At 42.3% G+C, this 18133-nt stretch overlaps 1 protein-coding gene and 1 non-coding gene across 26 annotated transcripts in view; one reads left to right on the top strand and one right to left on the bottom strand.

Annotated features, from left to right (window-relative positions):
* Window positions 1–18133, top strand: part of CCDC91 (coiled-coil domain containing 91) — a 344415-nt gene that overhangs the window by 140945 nt on the left and 185337 nt on the right. The window lies entirely within an intron of this gene.
* Window positions 3642–3748, bottom strand: LOC127492188 (U6 spliceosomal RNA). The gene has a single exon (XR_007921348.2). It is a non-coding gene; the product is annotated as a U6 spliceosomal RNA (small nuclear RNA).

Consider the following 18133-nt stretch of genomic DNA (forward strand, 5'->3'; position numbering starts at 1 on the left):
GGGCCTCCTCTAGGCTGGTTGCTGGGCTTGTGCAAACAAGTAGCCGTGCAGCTGTTAACGTATATCAAAAATGATGGCTGTCGTCTCTTGGCTAGTTATAGGATGGTGGTTCTGGGTGGTAGGGGAGAAAATGTGCTCCCCATTTTACCCTCTATATTGGCAGGTACGCTGACTCCCAAATTGCTGTAAGCCAGACTTATTCCGGGTTCTTCCCATACTTTTATTGCCAGTGGCTTGGGCTGCTGCACTCTGGTCTCACCTCACTCTCCAAATCTGATGCTGATGGTCTCAGCTGCTGGGGTCCTGAGTTGTACCTGTTTTAATCTTAAATCTCAAAGTGAGGAAGAGGATCAGGAGTATACATTTGTGTGTTTGTGTGTGTGTACTTAGGCAGCTAATAAAAACTCCTCATTTTCTTGGCACTTCAAATAAATGTTGTTTTTTCTCTCAAGTGTTCAGTTGGCTTAATCATCTAATTTTCTTTCTTCCATATTTCTAGGTAGCACATTCTCTTCTCCTTGGTGCTTTCAGTCTGTAGAAGGCTTAGAAGAGCTTGAAGGTGGGCAGTGGTTTCCTTTTATGACTGCAGGACATGGTCTTGCATGTAGACTCTGAAGCACCTTGTTGGCGACACTGGTGGTTTACCCCATGGGATGTAATTTTCTTTCCTTCTTTCCTTCCTCGTTCCCTCCCTCTCTCCTTCACTTTTCCTTTCTCTTTCGTTTCACTTCAAAAAAAAATTTTTTTTTCTGGATACTTGGTTGGCCTAAGAGAATAAGGAAATCCAATAGAATGACATCATATACATGTAGTTAACAGGACTTCTGACTTCTGGCAAAAGCAAGAGAAGTTGGTCCCCAAGGCACACAAGCCAGCCTGATGATAACCTCCCCCCTCAAGCAGGCCCATGAGTGAGAAGTGCCAGGGGTAGCACTGCTGTTCCATCAGTCACACTTGCCCAAGCTCTCTCCTTGAGCCTTAGGATCATTTGAGTAAATGGTGGAGACAGTTTAACCATCATTAGTTGCTGACGGGAGAAACCAAGAGTTTAGCCAAGAGTTTAGCTTAAAAAGCATTTTTTGAAACTTTATCTATTTTGAGTGGAACTCTAACATAAGGCACACACATCCCCTTTACATTTTCTTCATTTTGTTGGTTCCTGGAGCTCCTGGTCGGTGTCTGTGACCCTCTGTCCCTGGGAGGGGTGGCTTTATGAGCACCAGGGTTCCCAGTGACATGTGAGCGGTGTTCCCGTCTTGGCCAGCAGAAGTCAGGACTGTCTGTTCCCACAAGGGAACCAGGAGAAGGAAAATAAACGAGGCAGGACACATTTTAAAAATCTTCTATGCAATAGGTCCTCCCCCCCACCTTGAAATTATGACTGGTTTATCACCAGAGTAAATGTGGGCTACTTTGAAGGATAGATTGAAAAACAAAAAGCACCTTCCCTTGATTTTCTCTCACCCGGAATCCTCTTCTTTAAGAAACACAAGTAGATCATTTTATCTAATTTCTTAGTAATAAGTGGAAAAAAGTAAACAGGCAACTCCCAGTCACTAGGGCCCTAATTCAAAAGAGCAGGATCCTCCCAGAGTGGAACTGGCTGGAATATTTTATTCTTGTCTAGCCTGGTTAGTTGTGAGCACAAAGTACTTAGTAATTGGTGGCAGTACAGGAAGAGAATCTGATTCATAGGTACATTAATCAGAATCATAGTTATTGGAAAATTGGGGCATAAGCTTATTATTCTGCTGTGTATGATTTTTAAAAGTGTTCCTTAGACCCTATTCAAGCAAAAAGATTTAAATGAATATTATCATACATATTATAAATTTTGTTCATGGTGACCATTTGGTGATTTTTGTAGTTATTGTTACATTATGTCTCAGAGAAAACTTGTAAAGGCTTCAATATTTGGCTTCCAGGTTCTGTTTTAGATTCACATTGGCAGGGTTAGGCTTCTTCTGTTGGTAAGTAGTTCATCCAGGAGCTTCTTCCAGGCATTTGGACCATCTTACACTGCTTTCCCAGGTGCATTAGCAGGGAGCTGGATTGAAAGTGGAGCACCCTGGACTCAAACTGGTGTCCATATAGGATGCTGTGGCTTAACCTTCTGCGCCACAGCTTGGCTTCCAGTTTGTTTCCTAAAGTATGGCTGGCACAGTGTTACTTCCAGGTGCTGGGTGGTTGTCCTTCCTAGAAGTGAAGAAGCATCTGGGGATGGTTGACACCATGGAAGTAGACTGTGCAGACACAGGTGACAATCCTGGACACTGGTGTATTATTCTCACTCTTGAAAATGGAGGACAAAAGTCAAGGTGATCCTTGCGAAAATGCCCTGTGGGCAGGCATTTTTTTTCCCAGAACTAAAATTCACTAACTCATCCAAATCTGTATATTTATATGAATCACTTCATGCAATTTTCACTTTTTAAGATAGAGTTGTTGGTGACTTTGTAGATGGTACTTTCCATTTTGCACAGTATCTTTACATTAATTCCTTCTGTAAGACGATCTTGATTTTAATAGCCTTTTATCTCGATGATGTGCAAAAAGCTTTTCCAGCATCACTGTTAGTCCAAGTTTTTCCAGACCAATCATCCCAAATTCAGCATGGTCGGAATTAACACGCTGCTTTCAGTTTATGGTGTGATTTTGAAGGTACTCTTGCTTCCTTGGAGATATGTGCCTTTAATTCCTACAGTCTTAATACTAATCATAGGCTGGTGCCACAGCTCACTAGGCTAATCCTCCGCCTGCGGCGCCGGCACACTGGGTTCTAGTCCCGGTCGGGGCGCCGGATTCTGTCCCGATCGCCCCTCTTCCAGGCCAGCTCTCTGCTATGGCCCGGGGTTGCAGTGGAGGATGGCCCAAGTGCTTGGGCCCTGCACCCCATGGGAGACCAGGAGAAGCACCTGGCTCCTGCCTTCAGATCAGTGCTGGGCCGGCCGCAGCACGCTGGCCGCGGCGGCCATTGGAGGGTGACCCAAGGGCAAAAGGAAGACCTTTCTCTCTCTCTCTCTGTCCACTCTGCCTGTCAAAAAAAAAAAAAAAAATACTAGCCATAGTACTTTGTCCAGATAACAACATGCATTTAGTATGTTTTCCTTCTTTATGATTATATGTATTTTCATTTATTTGGGAGGGAGGGTGAGTGAGAGAGAGCAAGCACATGCGTGCACACACTCCCCCCCACTGGTTCCCTCTCTAAACCCCTGCAGCGGTCAGGGGTCTATGCTGAGACCAGGGAACTCAACTGGGGTCTCCCAAGTGGATGAAGGAGCACAGCTAGCTGAGTCGTGATTGCTGTCTCCCAGAACCTGTGTGGACAGGAAGCTGGAGTCAGAAGCTGCACTGGGAGTTGGACCCAGGTACTCTGATATGGTTTGCAGGTGTCCTAAACAGTGTCTTAACTGCTAGACCAAACACTTGCCTTTTAAAGGAAATTTGACTGTGGTTGAGTTAATATTGTTTGTATATTGATACCCATAGAACATGAATATATTTCCCACTTTGTCATAAAATCATCACAAACAATACTTCATTATATTCTATCATACATAAGGATAAATCTTATTTTTTTCAAAATCTCCTTGGTGTTGTACATCTGGATTACTTTTACTTTATTTACTATTTTTTTTTTAAATATGGAACACTTCATGAATTTGCGTGTCATCTTTGCACAGGGGCCATGCTAATCTTCTCTGTCTCGTTCCAATTTTAGTATATGTACTGCCGAAGTGAGCACTATTTACTATTTTAAGATTATTATGTTTTGAATATATTTAGGCAGGAAAACTTGTACAACCTATGGCTTTTCTACTGTAAATTATTTGAAGAGGAATTATTAAATCAGGTGATGGGCCATGTTACATTGTCAGTGCTTGTCACATACTCATCTTGTTCTACTTAAATTACATTTAGAAAGTTTTGTTACTTGAAAGTCAGAAAACACTGTCACTTTTCATTTTGAATTTTTTAAAAATTGTACATTATTTGAACTTAAAGTACTTTAATCATGTACTATTTTGTTATGGGTGTTAATTTGAGCTCTATTTTTTATGAATTTTTTTAAAAGTGTTTACTTATTTGAGAGGTAGAGTTACAGACAGTGAGAGGTAGAGACAGAGAGAAGGGTTTTCCATCCGCTGGTTCACTCCCCAAATGGCTGCAACAGCCAGAGCTGGGCTGTTCTGAAGCCAGGAGCTTCTTCCAGATCTCCTACCCTGGTGCAGGGGCCTAAGCACTTGGGCTGTCTTCCACTGCTTTCCCAGGTCGTAGCAGAGAGCTGGATCGGACGGAGCAGCCTGGACACAAACTGGTGTCCCTATGGGATGTCAGCGCTGCAGTCGTAAGTCTAGCCCACTATGGCACTGCACTGGCCCCCTTGAATATTTTTTAATGTTAATCACTTAAGGGAGTACTTTTTTGTTTTTGAAGATTTATTTATTTATTTGAAAGGCAGAGTTAAAGCGAGGCAGAGAGGTGGGGGACAGGACAGAGAGGTCTTCCATCTACTGGTTCACTCCCCAAATGGCTGCAACAGCTGGAGCTGGGCCAGTCTGAAGCTGGTAGCCAGGAGCTTCTTCCTGGTCTTCTATGTGAGTGCAGAGGCCCAAGCACTTGGGTGTCTCCTACTGCTTTCCCAGTCCTTAAGCAGAGAGCTTTATCAGAAGAGGAGCAGCTGAGAATAGAACCGGCGCTCCTATGGGATGCCGGCACTGCAGGCAGAGGCTTTCCCACTACGCCACAGTGCCTGCCCCTTAAAGGAGTATTACTAAATGCTGAGCACACACTCAGGAGGCATTGCTGTTAAAGAGGGTTCTGAATGCTCACAGCAGAGTTTTGAATTTCCAGAGCCCACGTTTCAGTGGGGATGTTTGCTTGTTGGGATAGGAAGAAAAGAATCAGGGAGCCAGAGAATCATAGGCAGCGATATTTTTATAGGATGGTATTGGCGACCTCGCTGACAAGGGGAGACCTTGGCAGGTGAAGGCATAGGCCTTAGGCACCCCGAGTTTCTGTGTGGGAGGCAGGCAGAGGAAGCAGTGAGTGTAAAGTTTCTGGGGTAGGTTGTGTTGGTTTGTTCTCCGAAGGGGCAGGGATTTGGATGCTGGAGGGAATAGTCATAGCGGATAAGATGAGAGAGCTACTGTAGAATAGATTGCATAAGGCTTGGAGCACCAATGCAAGGCTTTCGAACTCTACTCTGATGGACATGGAGAGCTGTCTCATGCAGAGGAATCCTGGGGTTGCCCTATGTATATGCATTAGAAAACCCACTGTGACTGCTCTGGGGAAAATGTACTGTGTGGGCGAGGCGGGCAGTTAGAACCTGGCGTGGCGATGGAGGTGGTGCGACGTGGCACGTGCACCGTCTCTCAGAAGCAGAGCCAGCAGTTCTTTCCATCAGAGGACCGTGAAGCGTGAGAGGAGTCGTCGTCCTGGCTGAGGTCTGAGGAGTTTGAACGGGTTCCCACGTGCTAACCCAGGGAATCCTAAGGACGGAATCCGCTCAGTCTGGGGAAAGGTAACTTTGAGATGGCTTTACATCCTGTTGGACGTGTAGAGCAGGAAGTTGGTACACGAGACCGGGGTTGGAGGGGCTTGGGGCCGGAGCGTTTCTGCTAGAGGACAGCCTCCATCAGTGTAAAAGTCAGCAGAGAAGTTGGCGTGTGGAGGGCCGGTGCTCCGCCGCACGCTGGAGCCGGGCTGCCGGGGCTTGCACCCTGCCTCCCCCAGCTCTCGGGAGGCTGCGTGTTCTTGGGGAGCATCCGCTTCCCGGTGAGGGTTACTCTGTGGATGGAAGCGTCGTGTGCACAGCCACACGTGTGCTAGTCAGAGCCGTGTTTCCTACACAGTAGGCTCAGTATCAGCTGGTCTTAAACATGCTGGCGTTAGGACTCCTTGACACTGTTGGTAATCATGGTGCATCCCCAAGAGCTTTGGCTTTTGTGGGTTCTGTCTTTGCTATTTACCGCATTAGAATGGAAAATGGGGACTTTTTTTTAATGTGTAACTCATTTAGTAACAATCATGAATCTATTATGTGATGGATAATATTAAAAAATGAAATAAGCATGTTTTCAGAAAGGACAGAAAAGTGGCATTTGTATATGATTTTGTGAGTCTCTTCATTGCTTGGCTTCATGGAAAACCGCTGGGTTCTCACACATCCTTGCATATCCGGTCTTGTGTGCTATTACAGATTATGCAGCCGCAGGAAGGCGCCACTGCCTGCTCATGAGAGACGGAGAGTGAAAGATAAAATCATTGTAGTTTATGAGAGTTCCGAACACGTCCACTCCCCGAAGGTGTTGCAGGAAGACCTGGTTAATTGGATTTCTCTTGCTGGGATAGCAGCGTGTATACCTTGGCTCAAGGCCCCTTACACCTTGAAAGCCAGGAATGACCGTTGCGGTCTTTATCATACTGTGTCAGCGACCCTAACTCTTCCGCCTCCCCCTTCAGGAACTCTTGTGCCAACGTCACACTCACCAGAATAATCAGAGCATCTCCTTATATGAAGGTTTTCTTGCTAGTGGCAGTAATGCCATCTACCACCATAATTCCCTAGTGTCACATAATCTGATAAATTCACAGGTTCCAGGAATTCTTTGTGTGTGATTTCAGGAGACTACTATTGTGGCCTGTTAAAATTAGGATGCCTTGACCGTGCTTTGGAAATTTCACAAATTTCACTTCTGTGTGAGCATGTCCTTTTCCTATTTTATCAGCCTCATCTCTGTGAAATTGGAAGCACTCCACATTTATAGAGAAGATGAGGAATGGGTGAAGGGAGGTCGAGAATGAATGAGAGGCTGGTGGGAATGGGAGAGCTTCGTTTGTCATCACTGCTGAGTAAAGATTTATCAATGCGAGAGGTATCAACTTGGTCAAGTACCATTCAAGGTTACCAAGACTGAGGAGTGACTATTGAGGAGATGCACTAGATACAGTAATGGTCCCTTTCAGATGCCCACACCCTAATGCCCGGAATCTGTGAATTTGTTAGCTGGCAAAAGGTTGTTCACAGGTGTTCGGTAAGGTCCTGGGCCTTGGGGTGCAGAGGTTACCGTGAATTTTCTTAGCCCAGTCTCAACACAGAAATCCTTAAAAATATGTAACTATCTCTGAGTGTGGTGAGAGGGATGGAGGACACAGAAACAGGGAAAGAACCAGAGTTTGGAACCATGTTGCTGGTTCTGAGATGTGGAAGCCATGTGCTGGGAACTGAGTTTCCCCAACCATTGGGTGAGCAAGTCCAAGGGTCCCTGCTCCCCACCCTGAGGCAGCCCTGTGGTTTTAGCCTGTGCGTCTCATGCTGGCTTGAGACTTCCAGAACCAAAGGATAATAGATCTGTGTGCTTTAAGGCTCTAAGTTGGTAGTCATTTGTTGTTGTAGCAGTGGAAAGCTCGTCTGCGGAGGGTGTCGTCACGTCGGAGAGTGGATTTTGGCCTCGGTGGTGATGAAAGCCTGTCGGAGCAGCCCTAAGAGAATAAGAAGACAGGAAGGATAGTCACTGTGGATCCAGACAGTTTTTCAATGGGTGTGGGGCAAGGAAACATTTGTATTTTGCAAAGTATTACAGCATGTTTCTGTTCTTTAGGGTTTGATTCAGTCAGGGGGAACTCATGATCAAGTGAGAGAGAGGCCTCGGATCCGGGGGGGGGGGGGGGATGATGAAATTCCCTAAGGAGCTGAGGCAGTGCAGGATCTGGAGGGTGCTGAGTAGAGGGTGTTCTGTGTGCATAGAACCTGAGCAGTCCTTTTCTATGGGGAAGAGTACCTAAAAGAGCACAGATACTGTGCTAGCTAAATGCAATTAGCACACATGGAGAGTAATTTGTCTTGGCTTCCTTTTCGGGAGAATGGAGTAAGGAGGATTTAGCAGATACTGGAGTTTGGAGATCAAGAAAGTGAAGTCACAGGCTCAGGTTTGCAGACAGAGAGGATCTCTTATACTACAGGTACAGATTTGACAGGTTTATTTGCGTTTGTATTTGGAATGGCTGGGCAACCTTTAATATTCCTCATCAGCCTGTCCTAGCAAACTTAAGACATCGGAGAGTAGAAACTGCGTTTCGTGTAGTCAGGTACTTGTGTGTGTGTGCACACGCGTGCATGCGTAGGAGACAGGAGGGAGAAATTGAGATATGCAGACTCCTTAACATCCCTATTACTTGCTCATATATAATGTAAACTAACATGTCTATATTTTTATGTGAGTGTATACACATATATCCGTACCTACATTCAGATATAAATGTGGACATGGGGACAGGAGTGACTGCAAGAAGAGATTGACCGAGGGAGTTGGAGAGGAAGGGTTCTGAGCCATAGGCACTCAGCATTTTGTCAAGCACTCAAGGATGATACACAGCTCATCTCCCGTGTAGAAGGAGGGCTCCAGTGGTTGGTTGGGAGGCAGGCAGAGGTACTGAGTTTCCTATCACAGGGCAAAGCGGAGTTGGGGAAAAAGTTTGCCCAGCAGTTCAATTTCTTCACCTATAGTTAGGTCATTAGTAAAATATAGAGGAGGGAGGATGATGCCTGTTTTATTTGTGTGGTCTTTCCCAGTTCAGTGATTGCGTGACTGAATAGATCACTGAATGGATGGCAGATTTCTAATGCAGCAAGTGCTTAGGGAATAGTTGTGACTCACGTGATAAAGTAACTTCTCTAAGAATGATGTGTTGTTTAACAGGTCCTATGGGGAAGTTCTTGTCCTACCCTGGCTGATGCCTCAGTTCTTCGATGGAAGGTGTGTGTTGTTGGAACACTACTTTCCGAAAACTTGACACTTTTCTGAGGCCATGCTTTTGTTGGCTTTTAGTTACTGTTTGCCAGCATAGGAGAGACAGACAAATAGTTGGGCCTCTGAAAGATGTGATGCGTATTGTATGTCACAGATAATTTCTTCTGGAGTTTTAATTCTGTATCTAAAACTCTCAGTGTTTTTATTCTTCTGAACCAGCAGGTTTTTCTGCAAAGGGAATTAAGTGCAGTGTGATAAATTTTAGGAGTCTAATTGTAAGCATGCAGAGTTTCCACTAAGGAGGTGACATTCATGTAACAATTGAGCTGAATGACTTGGAAATCTTGAAATACATGTCATTTGGAGTTACTAAAACCACGTTTACCTTGTCTGTTTTCTGGAGTTTAAGAAAGTAGTGGAGTTTGTTGATTTTTCTGCCAGTGGATATATTTCCCAATTTTTCTTTGTTTCTTTTCAGCATGATTGAACTCTGGTAAATATATTTTAGGGGAAGCATCATCTTTGTGGTTACATAGAGGGAGAAGAAATTTCCTTACTCTACAAACTTTCCCCCCTTTCTGTGAATATTTGTTACCCTCACTTGAAAAAAATAGATTTCTTTGATATGCATGTAATATTCTTATCTGTATTCAACGTCAGACTTTATCCGTGTGTGGAAGTCTCGACCCTGAGAAAGGAACGCACGTGCAGTCTTCGTCACAAGTGAGAGGACGAGGATGATAAGGAGGACGGATCCATGTGCGTGGGACTGATGCTGGTGTGAGGCAGTGGCTGGCTGCTTGGCGTGTACTCTTTGTTTATTTTTCACAATCATTTTGAGGTAATTAGCCCCCTTTGTGTGCATGAGGAAATTTGAGCTTAGCTGCTGGCTAAGGTCTTTTGAATAAGGTCTTTCTTCTAGGCTCATGAACCTTCCACTGTTTGCTTCCTCAATAAATATTTACTAAATGCTTGGCTGTGTGTAGCCAGTGCCCAGTGTCAGCCACATGCCGACAGAGAGAGAAGGCCTCTACTTATCTGGAGGCTGAGGGATTGTTTGTGCCCTTGGTCCTCAGCCTTGGTGTGAGACACGTGGTCCTCAAACATTGGTCTCCCTGCGTGAGAAACTTTGTGGTTTTATTCTTCTAAAGGTTGGTAATTTATTTTTGAGGGACTATATTCATACAGTTTAAATTGTAAAATATAAGAGGTTATGTAGCATAACGTCCTGTCACTGAAATTTCTACTGCCAGGCTTTTCTATGTGGTGTCAGCCAATGGTAACGGTTTCTTAAATAACTTTCTAAAGATGCTTTAGGTGCATAGAAATGTATTGGGTGTGTTTGTGTGTCCCTCTCTGTGTGTATTCATGTATATATGAAAGATCTTTCCAAAAGGTATGGAAAATATGTGTTAAGAAAATGCTATGGTGGATTTTAATATTTTGCACAAGATAAACATTTTTTTTGATAATCAAAGGACTAGAGCTTCACACTAGAATTTTCCATTTGATGGGTTAGTTATAAAATACCTTTATCATTTCTTTCCTAATTGAAACATCAAATAAAAATATACAATAATCATATTCAGTTATTTTACAAATGATAAACCACCTCTCAAATTTCCTTTTTTTTCATTTTTGATTCTCTTTATATACAGAAGATCAGTTTAGCATACATTAAGTAAAGATTTCAACAGTTTGCTGCCACACAGAAACATAAAGTGAAAAATACTGTTTGAGTACTAGTTATAGCATTAAATCTCAATGTACAGCACACTAAGGACAGAGATCCTACATGAGGAGTAAGTGCACAGTGACTCCTGTTGTTGACTTAACAAATTGACACTCTTGTTTATGGCATCAGTATTCACCCTAGGCTCTTGTCATGAGCTGCCAAGGCTATGGAAGCCCCCTGAGTTCACCGACTCTGATCATATTTAGACAAGGTCATAGTCAGAGTGGAAGTTCTCTCCTCCCTTCAGAGAAAGGTACCTCCTTCTTTGATGACCTGTTCTTTCCACTGGGATCTCACTCACAGAGATCCTTCATTTAGGTGGTGGTGGTAGTTGTTGTTGTTGTTGTTGTTGTTTGTTTGTTTTTTTTTTTTTTTTTTTTTTTTTTTTTGCCAGAGTGTCTTGGCTTTCCATGCCTGAAATACTCTCATGGGCTTTTCAGCCGGATCCGCATGCCTTAAGGGCTGATTCTGAGGCCAGAGTGCTGTTTAGGACATCTACCATTCTATGGGTCTGCTGTATATCTCCCTTCCCATGTTGGATTGTTCTCTCCCTTTTTGATTCTATCAGCTAGTATTAGCAGACACTATTCTTGTTTATGTGATCCCTTTGGTTCTTAGTCCTATCATTATGATCAACTCTGAACAGAAATTGATCACTGGGACTGGTGAGATGGCATTGGTACATGCCACCTTGATGGGATTGAATTGGAATCTCCTGGTATGTTTCTAACTCTACCATTTGAGGTAAGTCAGGTTGAGCATGTCCTGAAGATATACTTTTAATTCCATTTATTCATAGACTTTTTGAAGCTCACACACACACACACACACACACACACACTCGTTTTTCTCCTTTTCTATTAAATACAAAAGGCATTATCTGTGCTTTTTTTTTCTTGAAGATTTATTTATTTGAGAGGCAGAGTTAGAGGGAGAGACAGAGAGAGAGAGAGATCCTTTGTGTACTGAAATGGCTAGGGCTGGGTCAGGCCAAAGCCAGTATCCAGGAACTTCTTTAGATCTCCCAATAGGCAGCAGGGGTGTAAGCACCTGGCCTACCTTCTGCTGTGCACCTTCCCCAGGTGCATCAGCAGGGAGCTGGATTGAAAGTGGAGCAGCCAGGACAGGAGCCAGTGCCCTTGTGGGATGCCAGCATTGCAGAAAGAAGCTTTACCCACTACACTACAATGCTAGCACTTCCTGTGTGTGTGTATGTGTGTGTTTAAGATTTATTTATCTATTTGAAAGGCAGAGTTACAGAGAGGCAGAGGCAGAGGCAGAGGCAGAGATAGAGTTCCTCCATTCACCGGCTCACTCCCTAGATGGCCACAAGGGCCAGAGCTGTGCTGATCCAAAGCCAGGAGCTTCTTCCGGGTCTTCCATGTGGCTGTAGGGGCCCAAGGACCTGGGCCATCTTTGAATGCATTCCCAGGCCATAGCAGAGAGCTGGATTGGCAGTGGAGCGGCTAGGACTCAGCACCTACATGGGATCCTAGCGCTGCCAGTGGAGGCTTTACCTGCTGGGCCACAGCCCTGGCCCCCTTCATCTGTGCTTTTTAACTTAAGGACTTGGTTAGGTTATTGAAGGACAGTCTCTTGAGAGCATCTTCTTAATAATCTAGTGAGTTCACTGTCATTGATTTAGCACCTTCCTTCTGATGAACACTGAAGAGGTCTCATTGTACTGCAGTTTTCTTGTATGTGTAACCTTATGTATTTAGTTCCTGTTGCAAATAAAAAACTAGGGATTTTATGATTCTTTGGTATTCATTTACTATCTGTATTAGAGTATAAGATCTAAGCACAGGGATATTTTAATTTTTAAAAATTCTCATCAAAATTACAAACACTAGTTGGGAGTTACATTCTCACCGTTTGTCTTAAGAACCGGCATTCACAGATCCTGTTGTCTCCTCTTGCCATTTGTCTGGAATCCCCAACGCAACTAATTTTAATTTTTCCATTTTATGTTACTAAATGCTACATTTTATAATATTTCTACTTGTTGGTTTTTCTGTTTTTCAAATTCCTACCTCTCATATGCACTTAGAATTGCTCTATTTTCCCAAGGTACTTCTGTCATAAATTTCACTTTTTCTGTATTTTGTGTTTACATGATTTTGTTTGGGTAAGTGCTGTTGACATGTGGATTATACTACCTGTTAAATTTCCTTTCCTGAACAACTTCTTGTTTATCTTGAGTAGTTTCATTTGTGTGTTCATTATTTAAAAAATACTAACTGCATACAAAAACTGTTAGAGGATTCATATGGATATTTTAGTACATATATGCATTACATATCTAGCTCATCAGAATTTAAAGGTTTTTATAGTTTAAACACTGAAAAATTATTTATTTAAGAGGAGTATACACTACAGTCACGTTACCTGTAGTTACCTACTGCACAGTAGGACCCCAGAACCTCTTACTCTGGTGTGACTTAGTGCCGCTCATCCACCTGTCTACGTCTCCCTCTGTCCCTGCAGGTGCTCCCCAGTGGTGACCACCATCATGTTTTTCCAAGAGATCAACATTTTTAGATCCCACCTGTGAGTGAGATCCTCTGGTTCCTGTGTTTCTGCGCTTCAGTTACTCACTTAACAAAATAACTTTTGGCCCCATCTACGTTGTTGCTGATGACAGTTTCACCCCTTTTTATTGCTGAAGAGTGGTTCACCCTCTTTCTTTATCCATCTGTCAGTTAATGGATGTAGGTTGTTTGCATTTTGTGTCTGTTGTGAACAGTGAAGTGTTCATGGGGGTGTTCTCTCTGGAACAGTGATTCCGTTTGCCTTGGATGTATGTGCAGCTGCCAGATGGCTGGGCGATGTGGCAGTTCTGTTTTTAGTTTAACTTACACTCTGACCAACAGTGTACAGGGGTCCCTGTTTTCCCACATTCTGGCCGGCACTTGTTATCTTGTGTCTTCTGATGGTTGCCACTCTAACTGAAGTGAGAAGATCTCATTGAGTTTTTGGTGAGGTTGGGCATTTGTTCGTGTACCTATTGACCATGTATACGTTTTCCTTTGGGAAATCTCCGGGTCTGCTGGACATGGTAAAATCAGATTATCTGCATGTTTTTCCTCTTGATTCGAGTTCCTTCTGCATTCTGCTCATGTAGCTCTTTTCAGATGTATAATTGCAGATAGCTTCGTTTATTTTCTTTGCAGTGAAGAATCCCTAGTTTGGTGAAATTCCATTTTTCTATTTTTTTTGCTTTTGTTTCCTGTGCTTTTGGGGTCTAAACTAAAAACTCACTGCCTGTTCCAGTGTCCTGAAGTGTTTCCTATATGTTTTCTTCAAGATGTTTCAAAGTGTCGGGTCTTACTTTTCGATCTTCTGTCATGAGTTAATTTTTGTACATCGTGAGAGATCAGGGTCTATTTTTACTCCTCTGTATGAGCTCACCCAATCTCCCTAGCATTTATTCAGAAGATTGTTCTTTTTCCAATGCATGTTCTTCGAACCTTTGTCAAAGATCATTGGGTTGTAGAAGTGTGGGTTACTTTCAGGGTCTCCACTCTGTTTCATTGGTATATGTGTTTGTTGTTACGCCATCACTAGGCTGTTTTAATTGCTACAGTTGTAGAATATTTTGAAGTGAGGTAATAAAGTGTCTCTTGGTTCATTCTTTTCATTAAAGATTTTTTTCGCTGTTGGAAGTCTTCTGTGATTCCAGTCAGATTGTAGTAGTATTTTTTCTAGCTCTATGGAAAATGTCATTGATACTTTAGTTTGAATTGCTTTGGATTTGTTAATCACTTTGGGTAGTATGCAAGTTCTAACAATACTGTTTCTTCATGTGTGAACCTGGAATGTCTTTCTGTTACTTTGTGTCCTCTTTAATTCTACATCAGTGTTTTATAGTTTTAATTGTAGAAGTCTTTGACTTAAATTTACTCCTAGGTATTTTCTTTTTGCTGTAGCTAATGGAAATTAAATTGCTTTCTTGGTTGATTTTTCAGATTGTTCACTGTTGGTATATAACAGTGGTACTAACTCATTTAGTTTGTATCCTGCAAATTTTACTCAGTTCTTTAGTTAGTAGTAGCAGTAGTAGTAGTGTTTTTGGTGGAGTTGTTGGCATTTTCCATATATAAGATTGTGTCATTTGCAAACAGTGACAATTTGACTTGTTCTTTTCCAGTTTGGATGCCCTTTATTTTTTTCTCTTGCCCAATTTCTCTGGCTAGGACTTCCAGTACTGTGTTGAATAAATGTTGTGAAAGTGGGCATCCTTCTCTTGTTCCAGATGTTAGGAAGCCTTCCGCTTTTCCCCATTTGGTATGATGTTAACTATTGGCTTATGAAATATGGCCTTGAGTAAATTGAAATACATTTTTCATATCTAATTTGTTCAGAGTTTAATTTTATGAAAGACCCTTTTTGTATCTGTTGGCATAATCGTTTGATTTTGTTGTTTTTACTGATGTGGTATGTCATTTTTACTGATTTGCATATTTTGATTGGTCCTTGCATCCCTGGGATGAATCCCACTTGCTCATTTGGAATAATAGTTGTAATGTGCTGTTGGATTCAGTTTGCTAGTAGTTTGTTGAGGTTTTTTACATTTATGTTCATCAAGGGTCTTGTCCTATAGCATCCCTCCCCTCTTCACTTCTTTTATTGTATCGTTGTCTGGTTTCAGTGTCCAGTAAATGCTGACCTTATAAGTCCCTGACTCTTCTGCTATTTTTTTGGAATAATTTAAGAAGGATTGATGTTAATTCTTTTAACATTTGGTGGGGTTCAGAGTGAAACTGTCTGGTCCAGGGCTAATCCTTGATGGTCAGCTTTCAATTACTGATTGATGGTCACTGCTTGTTACTGGATTGCTTAGGTTTCTGTTTCTTCATGATTCAATCACAGTAAGGTATGTATGGCCAGGAATTTGTCCATTTCTTCTAGGTTATCAAATTTGTTACTGTATCATAATTGCTAGCAATTTTTTATGTTACTGGGTTGTCTGTGATTTTATTTTATTTGAATCTTTTTAGTATAGCTAAGGGCTTGCCAATTTTATTTCTTTAATTAACTAGTTCTTTATTTTATTTCTTGTATTTAAAAATGTCTAAATTATTTCTGCTTAGTTCCTTATACTAATATGTGGTTTGGTTTGTTCTTGTTTTTTTTTAGTTCTTTGAGGAATAAGTTGTGATTTGAGATCTTTCTGCCATTCTGACTGAGGCCTTGATTGCTATGAAGTTTACTTTTACACTGGCTTTTCCTCTGTCCCTTGGATTTTAGAATATCGTATTTTCATCTTCATTTATTACAAGAATTTTAAAACTTTTCTTCTTAATTTCTTCCTTAATCCATTGGTTGTTCAGAAGTGATTTAATTTTCACTTATTTATGTAGTTTCTGAAATTTATGTTGTTACTGTTTTCTAGTTTTATTATGTTGTGGTCAGGAAAGATAATCAATATGATTTCTATTTTTTAAAATTTTTTTGGTCTTTATGAAAAAATAAGGGACCTGTGTTGTGGTGCAGTGGATTAGGCTGCTGCTTGCGACACCTGCATCCCATATCAGAGTGCCAGTGCGAGTCCTGCCAGAGCCTGTCCATCCCGCTGGGGCCGAGACCTTCGCCTGGTATCAGGGATGGTCTGGAGGCGGTGTCCGTGAGCACTGGCCTGGGGATGGAGGCCTGTGGACCTCTGGAGGTACTGGACCTCATGGAGGCAGACTGGACTCTGAGCTTCAAGGCCAGATCCTAACTTCTCTTGCATGCCGTACTCTCCAGCTGCTGGAGTCTTGCTCCATTGTCTGCCCTGGGTTGGGGAGGGGTGATCCAAGTATCGTTTAGCCACATAGCTCTTAGGCAGATACAGTGTCCCTCACTGTTTTTTATTGTGGGGTCCTAGGGATAGGTTTCAAGTGTAAGGTTTGGACTTAATTCATTTTCCCAAGAGGGTGATGAGATATCTGTCTCTAGCTTGAGCTACTTGGAGCTTGCTGATGTGGGTGGTTCTCTCCCTCCTGCTTCCTACAGCTAGTCTTTTCTAATTGTGGCAGTGTGGTCTCAGCTGGCTTCAGGTGTGTAAGTAGCTGTTGAAGTTGGTTTTCTGTGGGGAGCTGATGTGGGAGCTCCCTAGCTGCCATCTTGCTCCACCCCTGTCTTGTATATTCTTTCTCATTTTTTTCATGAAATTTTTTTTGTTAATTCGTGTGGTTCATACATGTTTTCTCTTACTTAACTGAGTTGTTGTGATTTAATTGAGAATTCTGTCTCCAACAGGTGGATTTATGCTTTGTTCTTCAACTGTGCTGGTTATTTACTGGTACGCTTGTGAGGTCTATGCCTAGTAATTATTCATTTTAACTTGCTCCCACCCCAGGGCTTGTTATCCTAGTTGAAAATCTATAAAAATCATTTGTTTTTAGAGAACCTTGACTTTAGGAGTAATTCCCACAGAAAAATCAAGTTTTCAGTTCCGGTTTTGTGTGAACTCTTGGAGATTTCCTTTACTCTGCATACCCACCCCATCGGCGTGTAGTGTTTAGTTCTGGGGAGTTTCTTGAATGCTTTGTTGTTGTTGAATTACTCTTTTCTTTTCCTTGGCTTCCCTCTAACAACTGTTATTTCATTCCTGGATTTACCAGGTTGTTCATCTTCCTGTATTCATTTTCTATTCATTTATTTCTGTTCTTTCTGGATACTTTTCCTCATTTTTATTTTCCAGTTGATAGTTTCATGTATTGTATTTTTTGAATTTCTAAGACTTTTTTTTTTTGTATTTCGTTGAGTGTTCTCTCTTCATGGTATCTGTTTATTGGTCTGTGCATTCTACAGATTTCCTTATTTTTTGAGAATGTTAATATTTTCATTATTTATTCCATTATTTCCTAACATAATATCTTTGAAAAGACATTCAGATAGATAGATACACACACACACACACTCGGCACCCTCACCATCTCTTACTCAGGAGTGGGACATGAAAGCTTTCATTCAGAAGACTGGTGCCAACCCAGGCGGCTTGTCTGCAGAGTGATCTGACAAGGCTGTGTGTTGTCTGCCCTTTGCTAGTGCCAGTGTTTGAAGCAGAGCTGAAATTATGGATGTGCACCTTCCTAGGACCCTATTCTAAGAAGGGCCTGGTTCTCAGTTTAATCTACCACTGCCGTCTTGAAATTGTTTTTGAGCCAGAATCTGTGGAGGCTCCAGAAATGGTGCCCTGATGTGTCTAACGTAGACAGGCCAAGCACTTTAAACGAAAGGAAAGTGGAAAACTTTAAAAAAGTCGCCTTCGATTCAGGATCTGTCCATGGGGCTGGTGTGAACGGTGCCACAGGTTAAGCTGCTGCCTGTTAAACCAGCATCTCATGTGAGCCCCAATTTAAGTCCTTGCTGCTCTGATTTCTATCTAGCTCCTTGCTAACATGTCTGTCTTTCCCTTTCATTCTGCAGCTCTGCCTTTCAAATAAATAAATCTTCTTAAAGAAATGTAATTGTCGTGGACTCTCTACATCAAGTGTCATTAACCTGGGAAAAATGAAATCCCCAGAGAGGAGTCTAGATTTCTCCTGCCCCTCTTCACCCCCACTTCAGAACGCTGTCCTGTGGGGTGCCCTGAGGGACTTCGGCATGGTGTAACCATACTGCCTGTGTTCCTCTTCCCCTGTGCCTCCCC

This window comes from Oryctolagus cuniculus, chromosome 9 (assembly GCF_964237555.1).
Source record: "Oryctolagus cuniculus chromosome 9, mOryCun1.1, whole genome shotgun sequence".
Classification (NCBI taxonomy): domain Eukaryota; kingdom Metazoa; phylum Chordata; class Mammalia; order Lagomorpha; family Leporidae; genus Oryctolagus; species Oryctolagus cuniculus.